At 40.5% G+C, this 10000-nt stretch overlaps 1 pseudogene; it reads left to right on the plus strand.

Annotated features, from left to right (window-relative positions):
- The window catches only part of LOC143033158 (uncharacterized), a 25857-nt pseudogene that overhangs the window by 6557 nt on the left and 9300 nt on the right, over positions 1–10000 (plus strand).

Here is a 10000-nt window from a genome sequence, read left to right on the forward strand (position 1 = left end):
CAATTATATGTTTGAGAGATAGAAATAGAGATAACATTAAATGCAGAGATGGAATTGTAGGAATAGTAGAAGAATTTTACCAAGAGCCTTACTCTTCGAAGACCTTGGTTGAGTCAATAAATTTATCTGTAGACGTAAGTAGCGTACAAGAAATTACAAAGGAAGGTGGAGAATTTGGTCTAAAAATCCTGGAACGAGGAAAAGCACCTGGAGAAGATGATATATCGGAAGATCTTTTGAGAGACGCAGAAAAAGAAATTAAATTATGTTAGCTCAGTTGTACACCCAGTACTTACGTCAAGAAAATGTTCTTGAATGCTGGTGTAACGCTATAGTAGTTTTGCTTCATAAAAAAGTGACCAAAAGGACCTTAGTAACTAATGACGGATTAGTTTGCTATCAAAAGTATATAAAGTATTCTCCAAGATCCTTACAAAAGACTATGTCAAGTTTTAGATGGAAACCAAGCAAGATAACAGGCATCCTTTAGAAACGAGTATTCGACTCTAGACCATTTGCAGGCGATAAACTAATAGAGAAAACGACATAATACAATATACCTCATTGTTTAGCTTTTGTAAACTACGAGAAGGCCTTTGACTCGGTAGAACAAATAACAATAATACTCGCTACGCAAGTAGGTAACAAACAAACACATCGTAAGGGTTCTAGAAAAGATTTAAGCGGAAGGTGTCGCTGCAAATCGATTGCATAAAGACACAGAAAAGATCAAGATCAGGAAAAGAGTATGGCAACGCGATACAATTTAATCCAAATTGATTACAGCTTGCTTGAAAAAAAATCAAAAGGTTGACTTAGGGAGAGAAAGGATTAAAGATTAATGGCGAATATCTTAACTACTTAAGATTTGCAGATGACATTGCTCTTATTTCAGAAAGAGTAGAAGACATGCAACTTATGCTGAGTGATCTGAATAAAGGGAATCTCACAGTAGTTTTGAAAATTAATAAATGTAAAACCAAAGTACTGTTCAACACAAAAGTTCAAAGTAAACAGATTATAATAGATAGTGAGAGTCTTGAAAGAGATGAAGAGTACAGTTGTTTAGGCCAGGTGGTGAAAAGTGGCCAAATATCATGATAATGAAATAAAAAGGCATATTACAACTGGTTGTGAAGTGTTTGTTAAATATAACAAAATCCTGAGAGGCTCTCTACCTTTATTTTTTAAACATTAAGTTTCCAAACTTAATGGTTTATTGGTCTAAGTCACTATGGCACTGGTCACGTGCACTGACCAAGTATCGACTCGCAGCGATGCGATACTGAAATTATTTTAGCCCTGGGCGGGATTCGAACCCGGACCGCCATGTGTGTGTGTGTGTGTGTGTGTGTGTGTGTGTGTGTGTGTGTGTGTGTGTGTGTGTGTGTGTGTGTATTCACTTGGTCTTTGGATCACGTGTTGGACTCGTGATCGACAGCTATTTCCCTCCTGGAAGAGAGCTCAGAGCTCGTAGGTCCGATCTATGGGTAATGCTATGACCTTGCACACACACACACACCCCAACTCCCCGCCCACAGAGTCAGAGTAACGACCCGAGGGCGATACCGAAATAATTTCGGCCCTGGGCAGGATTCGAACTGGGTGCTGGGAGCATTTCTGCTTCCCAGTTCAGCGCTCTACCAACTGTGCCACCGAGTCGGTGTGTGTGTGTGTGTGTGTGTGTGTGTGTGTGTGTGTGTGTGTGTGTGTGTGTGTGTGTGTGTGTGTGTGTGTGTGTGTGTGTGTGTGTGTGTGTGTGTGTGTGTGTGTGTGTGTGTGTGTGTGTGTGTGTGTGTGTGTGTGTATAAGAACAAATGTGCACATACATAAAACTGTATATACACACTAATTCCTATTTAGCTACGAATTACAGGCGTACTAACGAATTCATCCATATATCAAAGGAGGCGTGAGGTTAAGAAATTTTCTCTAGGGGACACTTATATGATGGATGGACACTTATATGATGGATGGATATGATGGACACTTATATGTCACCATTGCATTACGAGAACTAGTCTTGTCAATTGGAAGTTAATGGTAATAATAATTCTAATAACTGTTCCCCCAATTTCACTAAGTATAAAATCCATAGCATCATAATGGCTTACAATGGTCCCCGGGCACTCAGATAGTCCTCTCTACGAAGAAGCATTGGACTATTTTTTGTGTTTTGTTGATTTGGGACTAATTCTATGTTGCCAGCTGAGAGCAGTAGGAGAAATAACTCCAGTTGTCAGCTAAAATATGTAAAAGGTAAAAAATACGGTTATAGATGATGGAGAGAACTCGGAACCCGTCCAGCATCAGAATGTGAGCCTGGTTAGAATGTACCTCATAATGGAGGTGAGCTCCTCGAAAAGTTATGTTTGTGTTTGTGTGTGTGTGTGTGTGTGTGTGTGTGTGTGTGTGTGTGTGTGTGTGTGTGTGTGTGTGTGTGTGTGTGTGTGTGTGTGTGTGTGTGTGTGTGTGTGTGTGTGTGTGTGTGTGTGTGTGTGTGTGTGTGTGTGTGTGTGTGTGTGTGTGTGTGTGTGTGTGTGTGTGTGTGTGTGTGTGTGTGTGTGTGTGTGTGTGTATGTGCGAGTGTTTGCGTGTCAATATATTATCATTTACCTGTTTGTTTATTATTTAACTATACCTATGCATTTATTTGTGCATTTTATTTGTTATTTACATCAAAGGATTACAAAGGATTACAAAGGCGGAGCATGCCGACAGGAGACCTTTTGATCCATATCTAGGTCGGATGCGAAAAAAAAATCATATTAATAATAAAACAATAAATGAAAACTATAATAATGTAAATAACAAATAAAATACATTAATAAATGCATAGGTATAGTTAAATAATAAACAAACAGGTAAATAGTAAATAATAATAAATTGACATATAACTAATAATAAATGAAAATCAGACAGAGAAATGATAACAAAACAAAAATAAATAATATAAGATAAATTATAATCATTACAGCATCTTACTTAGGTATTTATCTAAATGATTCTTAAAGCTTCGAACTGAACTACATTGCACTACCTGTGCAGGAAGTTTATTCCATTCATTTACTACACAGTTGGCAAAGTTGTTTCTACCTACTTCTAAATTGAATCTATTTCCGGATAGATTGAGACCTTTGTTTCTTGTCTGATTCTCATTCAATGTGAAAATTTTGTCACTTTTGATGTTGTCAATTCCCTTTAAAATCTTAAAGACCTGTATCAAGTCACCTCTGAGTCTACGCTTTTTTAGGGAAAACAGATTCATGTGTTTTAGTCGATTTTCGTATGATTTATTTTTGATATTTGGAATCAGTTTTGTGGCTCGCCGTTGTAGTTTTTCCAGTCTGTCAATGTCTTTAATGAGATTCGGTGACCATACAGAAACAGCATATTCCAAATGTGGACGAACTAACGATTTATATAGCTTGTTAATGAGTGATGGACTTTTAAAATCAAAAGATCGCGCAATCAGTCCTAGAATCTTATTTGCTTTCTCAGAGGCTGAAATACACTGCTTGGATGATTTGAGGTCGTTACTGATAATTACGCCGAGATCTTTTTCACTATCCACTTTTGTTAACGAATTATCAAATAACTTCTAATCGTATTTACTGTTATTTTTACCTATGTGCATTACCTTGCATTTGCTTGTGTTAAATTTCATTAGCCACTTTTCAGACCATTGCTGTAATTGATCTAAATCTACTTGAATATCTAATTGGTTTGAGTGATCATTTGCCACTCCGCACAGTTTTGTATCATCAGCAAATTTGGAAACAGTAGATTTTAGTCCATGGTCTATATAATTTATATATACTATGAATAGAAGTGGCCCAAGAACGGAACCCTGAGGAACTCCACTTGCAACACTTTTCCATCCAGAAGTTTTTCCATTTAAAACAACTCTCTGTTTTCGACCATTCAACCAATTACTAGTCCAACCTAATAGGCTACCACTTATTCCATGCAAAGCTAATTTAGTAAGTAGTCTTTCGTGTGGGACGGTATCAAAAGCTTTTGCAAAGTCTAGATATATTAAATCTATATTGTTTCTTTTGTCATAATTCGACATAACTATTGATTTATTCTTATTATGATTTTTTCGGCATTCTTCGGCTTTATAATCCTTTGTGTGCATGTCTTGTCCTTTTATTTAGTAGTCCTTCATGAATGCTTACGGAATAAAAGTATCCCTTCTTTTTCACACATAGGAGGTGAAAAAAATTCTACAACGAAGAAGAGTTTGGCAAATGCTTTGAAGGAATAAGGCAACATGAAGGAAACAAAATTATTGGTCGCATACTCTGCTGTCTTCACCCGGAATCAAGAAATTCCAAACAAGATAATTTGGCTGCCGTGACCTCGTGACCCCTGCCGCTGCTTTTTATTGGTCAATTACCTTAATGACGTCACCATGACGACATGATTGACAGTTGCCAACTCATCACGGAAATAACAATATGATTAACCCCAATTACATCTTGGTTGGTAGTCACGGTGTACGGGTGTGCTCCAACGGGACGAATTCCGCCCCTATGGCACTCTGTCTTAAGGTCCACTATCGTAACCACATTAAATATTCCATTTTTTCTTTCTCTCTCTCTCTCTCTTCTTCTTCTTCTTGGGTAAGTTTCAGGATCAATTTTGTTTTTGTAGGATATGGCGTAGCGCTGGTGACGGCGGCTTGCACACAATCGAGCGGATTTTCGGTCAACCCCGTAAAGCTTTACTTCCGACAGGGCGTCTCCCAGTCTTCGCGTCTTACGCCGCCTTCGTCTTCTTACAAGGGCCATCAAGTTGGCTTTGCTACCTCCACCAGGGATACGAGCAATTGCGCACGTGTACGTGCCCTTGTGAAATGGAATGAACGCCCACCTGGAAAAGAGCGAGTGCCCGCGTAAAAAGGAGAGCACAATGTGTAGTAGTAGTAGTAGTAGTAGTAGTAGTAGTAGTAGTAGTAGTAGTAGTAGTAGTAGTAGTAGTAGTAGTAGTAGTAGTAGTAGTAGTAGTAGTAGTAGTAGTAGTAGTAGTAGTAGTAGTAGTAGTAGTAGCAGTGGGAAAATGGAGAAGTAGAGCAACTGTTGATGGAAGCGGAGGCTATCCAAGATAGACTCAACAAGGGCATCGACAGAAAGAAAAGTCCAGAAGACAAAGCCAGGAATTTTGCTGACAAGATGAGGCAGGGAAAGGTTGCGGCTGCCATGAGAACGCTCGCAGGGGAGAATGAAGATCCTGGAGTTCTACCCCTAAACGAGGAAACGATAAAGATCCTGAAAGAAAAACATCCAATAGCAAGACCAGCGAACCTGGACTCTAAATTCAATGGTGACTACCTCCCACCCCACGAGGTAGTTTTTGACGGCATCACAAGAGAAAGGATCTGGAACCTTGCTCTACACACCAAAGGAGCGGCGGGACCATCGGGATTAGATACGTCTGGATGGAAATGTCTCCTTAGCACCAGCCTATTTGGAACGGCAGCGGTGGGACTGCAGGAGGCCATCGCTGGTTTGGCGAAGAAACTGGCGACTGAAGACTGTCAGCACCTGGAGGCATACGCAGCGTGCAGAATTATCCCGCTAGATAAGAAACCTGGCTGTCGCCCGATTGGTATAGGCGAGGTGCTAAGAATAATAATAGGAAAAGCCATTATGGAAGTCGCGAAGGATGAGGTGCGAGAAGCGGCTGGCAACCTGCAGGTGTGCGCGGGGCAACAGGCGGTTTCCGAGGCTGCAGTCCACGCAATGAGAAAGATATTTGAGGAAGCAGACTGCGAAGCAATCCTATTAGTCGATGTATCAAACGCATTCAACAACTTAAATAGAGAGGCTACCATACACAACTTCAAAATTAAATGCCCAGTATTGACCAGGTATGTGGAGAACACATACAGAGAACCTGCAAACCTATTTGTCACCAACAGGGCGGAGAAGAAAGAAACGAAAGTGGAGATCATCAAATCCGCGGAAGGCACCACTCAGGTAGACCCTGTGGCCATGACAATGTATGCGCTCAGTCTTGTGCACCTACAGCAGAAGATACAATATTAGGACACCAGGGTCAAACAGGTAGCATATGCAGATGATCTCACGGGCGCAGGAAAAGTAGCTGACCTAAAAAAGTGGTGGGATCTGGTGTTGGCACACGGCCCGGGCTTAGGTTACATTCCTAATGCAAAGAAATATGTCCTCATAGTGAAGCCAGAGTACTTTAACAATGCTAGAATCCCCTTTGAGAACAGTGAAGTGAAGGTAACAAAAGAGGGGGAAAGACATCTCGGTGCAGTGATTGGCTCAGAATCCTTTAAAAAGCAATATGTTGAAAAGAAAGTTAACGAATGGGTGGCGGAAGTTAGGATTCTAGCCAACTTTGCAAAGACCGAACCGCAGGCGGCATATGCCGCATTCATATATGGTGTGAAACATATGTGGAACTACATATTAAGGACGGTACCGAACATCACCGACCTACTAAGACCCCTTGAAGAAACCATCAGAAACGAGCTAATACCGGCCATCACCAACGGACGGACAATAAACGAGGAGGAAAGAAAACTTATGGAACTTCCACCTAGAATGGGAGGGCTAGGTATCTCCAACCCGCTAAACCTTGCCGATACAGAACACCAAAACTCCATGAAACTCACGTCCTCATTGACAAACAATATCGTGTCACAAGATCAACGGAAGGAGACTATCATGGAGGATATTAGAGAAATTAGAAGAAACATTTCAAAGGGAAGGGAGGAGAGGCAGAAGGAGGAACTTCAAGCACTTCTAGCTCGGCTATCGAATTATATAAAAAGAAAAATAACAATGGCGCAGGAAGCTGGGGCGTCCAATTGGCTGACAGCACTATCAATCAGGGCAAAGGGATTTACTTTAAACAAAAGAGAATTCACGGATGCCATTGCCCTGAGGTATGGATGGCCATTGGGAGGGCTGCCTAAAAGATGCTCCTGTGGTGTACAATTTACTCTAGACCATGCGATGATATGCAAACAGAGTGGATTTATTTGCATGCGACACGATGAGGTAAGAGATCTCACTGCCCAAATGCTTCAGGAGGTGTGCAAGGATGTGACTATCGAACCAACATTACTCCCACTAGGAGGGGAGAACTTCAGATACCGCACGTCCAACACATCAGATGAAGCAAGAATGGATGTCAGCGCAAGAGGTTTCTGGACACGGGGACAATTGGCTTTCTTTCTTTGACATGCGAATATTCGATCCGATGGCCCCCTGTTACAGCAACCTAACTATTGAGGCATCCCACTCCCGGAACGAGTATGAGAAGATCAGGATGTACGAAGAGCGCATACAGAATGTAGACCAGGGCTCATTCACTCCTATAACCTTTACGACTTCAGGTGGGATGGGTCCTAGAGCAAAGGCATTCTACACTCGGCTGGCTGAGGTAATGGCTGAAAAGAAACAACAACCAAAAAGCAGCATTGTTTCATGGATAAGATGTAGACTATCATTCTCACTCCTAAGATCAGTCCTCCTATGCCTGAGAGGTACCAGTTCCCCACCGCCCAAATCAACACATATACAAAACCTGGATTTTGAGCAGACGGTGGTTGACAGTAGGATAAATGAACTTTTGTACTAGGCATTATTAAAAATAAATAAATAAACAAATAGACAAAAAAAAGGTCATCAACCACAGTCATTGGCGGGAGAGGGGCCAATGAACTGTGTCTGTGGAAGACAGACCCTGCTGATTCCACCACACAGTTCCAATAGGATGGAGAGCGTATCTTAAAAAAAAAAAAAAAAAAAATAAGTACTAGTAGTAGTAGTAGTAGTAGTAGTAGTAGTAGCAAAGGCAGCAGTAATAGCAGTAGTAAGTGTAGGGGCCTTGATCTTGGCACCCCTAATCCGTTTTGGGTTTCGCTTCGTTTAACTTTGTATTTTAGTTTCTCTGTATTTCCAGAAGTTATATATTGTTTGGCGGTTCGCTTTCAGTTTTTTTTTCAGCATCGAGCAGTAACAGTTTCTTAAGGATCTCACCTTTGCATTCCAGGTAGGATATAAAAAAGAACTCAATCGCAAATAAACAGCGTATCTGCAGGCACCTAAGATACTGAAACTAATAAATTTGGTCATAAATATTGAAAAGTCTACTCCATGGAATCACATATCCTAAATATAAAATAGCATCACCTCATGTACTCGTGCATGTTCCGATGATCTCATTTAAAGTATTGGTGGAAGAGAAGATGAGATAAAGTCTCTTTTAAAGATTAAAACAAACAGATCAGGGGAAAAGGAACTAATCAAAGTATTACATTGTATTATATCACGAATACACTGAAATTCATCATTCAGCATTTTTACAGTAAAAAAGAAAATGAAAATATGTATACAATTGGACCTTAGATTAAATACATATATACATACATACATATATACATACATACATACAGACAGAGAGACAGACAGACAGACAGACAGACATGCATACATACGAACGTACGTACGTAGATACATATGTACATACATGCCTTAACACAACCATATATTATAAACATATATACATACATATATTCATACATTAATAGGTATAGATACAAATGTCGATGAAGTGCACAGACTCACAAAAAAGTTAATTCATATGTAATGTACAAATGTAAGTGTATGTATAGATGACTGTGTGGGTGTACGATTTTATGGATAAGGAGTGTGGATGTATGGATGTATGATTCTACGAGTATATATATATGAATCTTCATCTAAATCATGATTAAATTTTCCTTTACAAATGGATAACATACCCATACAAAAACAGTTTGTCTTATTCTAGTTTTGCAAAATGAACATCGAGGAGAATCATGTCCCCTTGTCCTGTCATCAAAACCTAGTATCATCCTGGATTTCATCTAAAGGTCCAGCCCTAATATAAGTGACTGGCACTCAGTCCTGGACGGGATCCAAGATACTTCTCTACCAATTTAATTTTTTTTTTTTTTTTCTTTTTTTTTAGGTAAGCTGACAGCTAGTGACTGCCCCTCCTCCCCCTTTTCCTCCTCCTCCTCCTCCTCTCCCTTCTTCTCTCTAGACGGTGGCATAAAGACACACACAACCCAAACAACAGTCTGAAAATCTTCCAAGAGGGATATTTTAGAATGAACGGAGGCCGTTGACAGCATGGGATAACTAGAGTTCATTCTGTCAAACTCTAGGCTTTTATTTATTTATTTTACATCAAGATTGATTCAGAGCTGAATTCCCTTAAACCATTTGAATTGTCACCAATACCTTGGTTAATAGCGGTGCATCTATATTAGTCCCAGTATAATGTCTACCGCCTCAACCACTTCTAAATTTGTCTACATTGTTAACATATTTCTTTGTGACACCCCATCAATACGAGTCGAGCTTCAGCCATCTCGTTCATCTTCGTCAAAGCAATGCTCATTCTGCCATCACTTTTTTGCTAAAACGACAAAGAAATGCTATAACTTCCCTGCTGTCGCTAAAGTCTCCAAATCGAGTGGAAAATGCACGGGGAGAAGGCGCTCGACCCACCAGGTACGAGAAGGCGACTCGAGTCGACGGGAAAGGCTCGTGTGTGGCAAACAGCGAGGTGGGCGTCGTATGTAAATGATGTGTGCGTAGCAGCGGGGAGCAGGACAAACTATATATAAGTTATTAATCATAGACCATTATCGCACCCCGCCATCTCACTCTCCTCCCTCCCTCCCCTGGCCGTTCCACACGCACGCCCCGGCTCTCCACCTCGTCGGGGGCAAACACGTCTGTCGTTGTAAATTTATTTCGATGAAGGAGAAATGTCATGTCGTCTGGGACGATTCATAGTGATGTAATAGTTTGTCTGGTCGCAATTCTCTTTCATGCCAAACACGACGACGACGGCTTCCAAAACGTAAAGAGTTCCTTTTCCCATTCCTTACCGGAAAAGAGAGAAGGAAAAGAGAGAAGAAGGCCAGGAGACTAAAAACAAAAACAAAATAAGAAAACAAAAACAA

Source organism: Oratosquilla oratoria, chromosome 15 (assembly GCF_046742065.1).
Source record: "Oratosquilla oratoria isolate Oo_2021 chromosome 15, ASM4674206v1, whole genome shotgun sequence".
Taxonomy (NCBI): Eukaryota; Metazoa; Arthropoda; class Malacostraca; order Stomatopoda; family Squillidae; genus Oratosquilla; species Oratosquilla oratoria.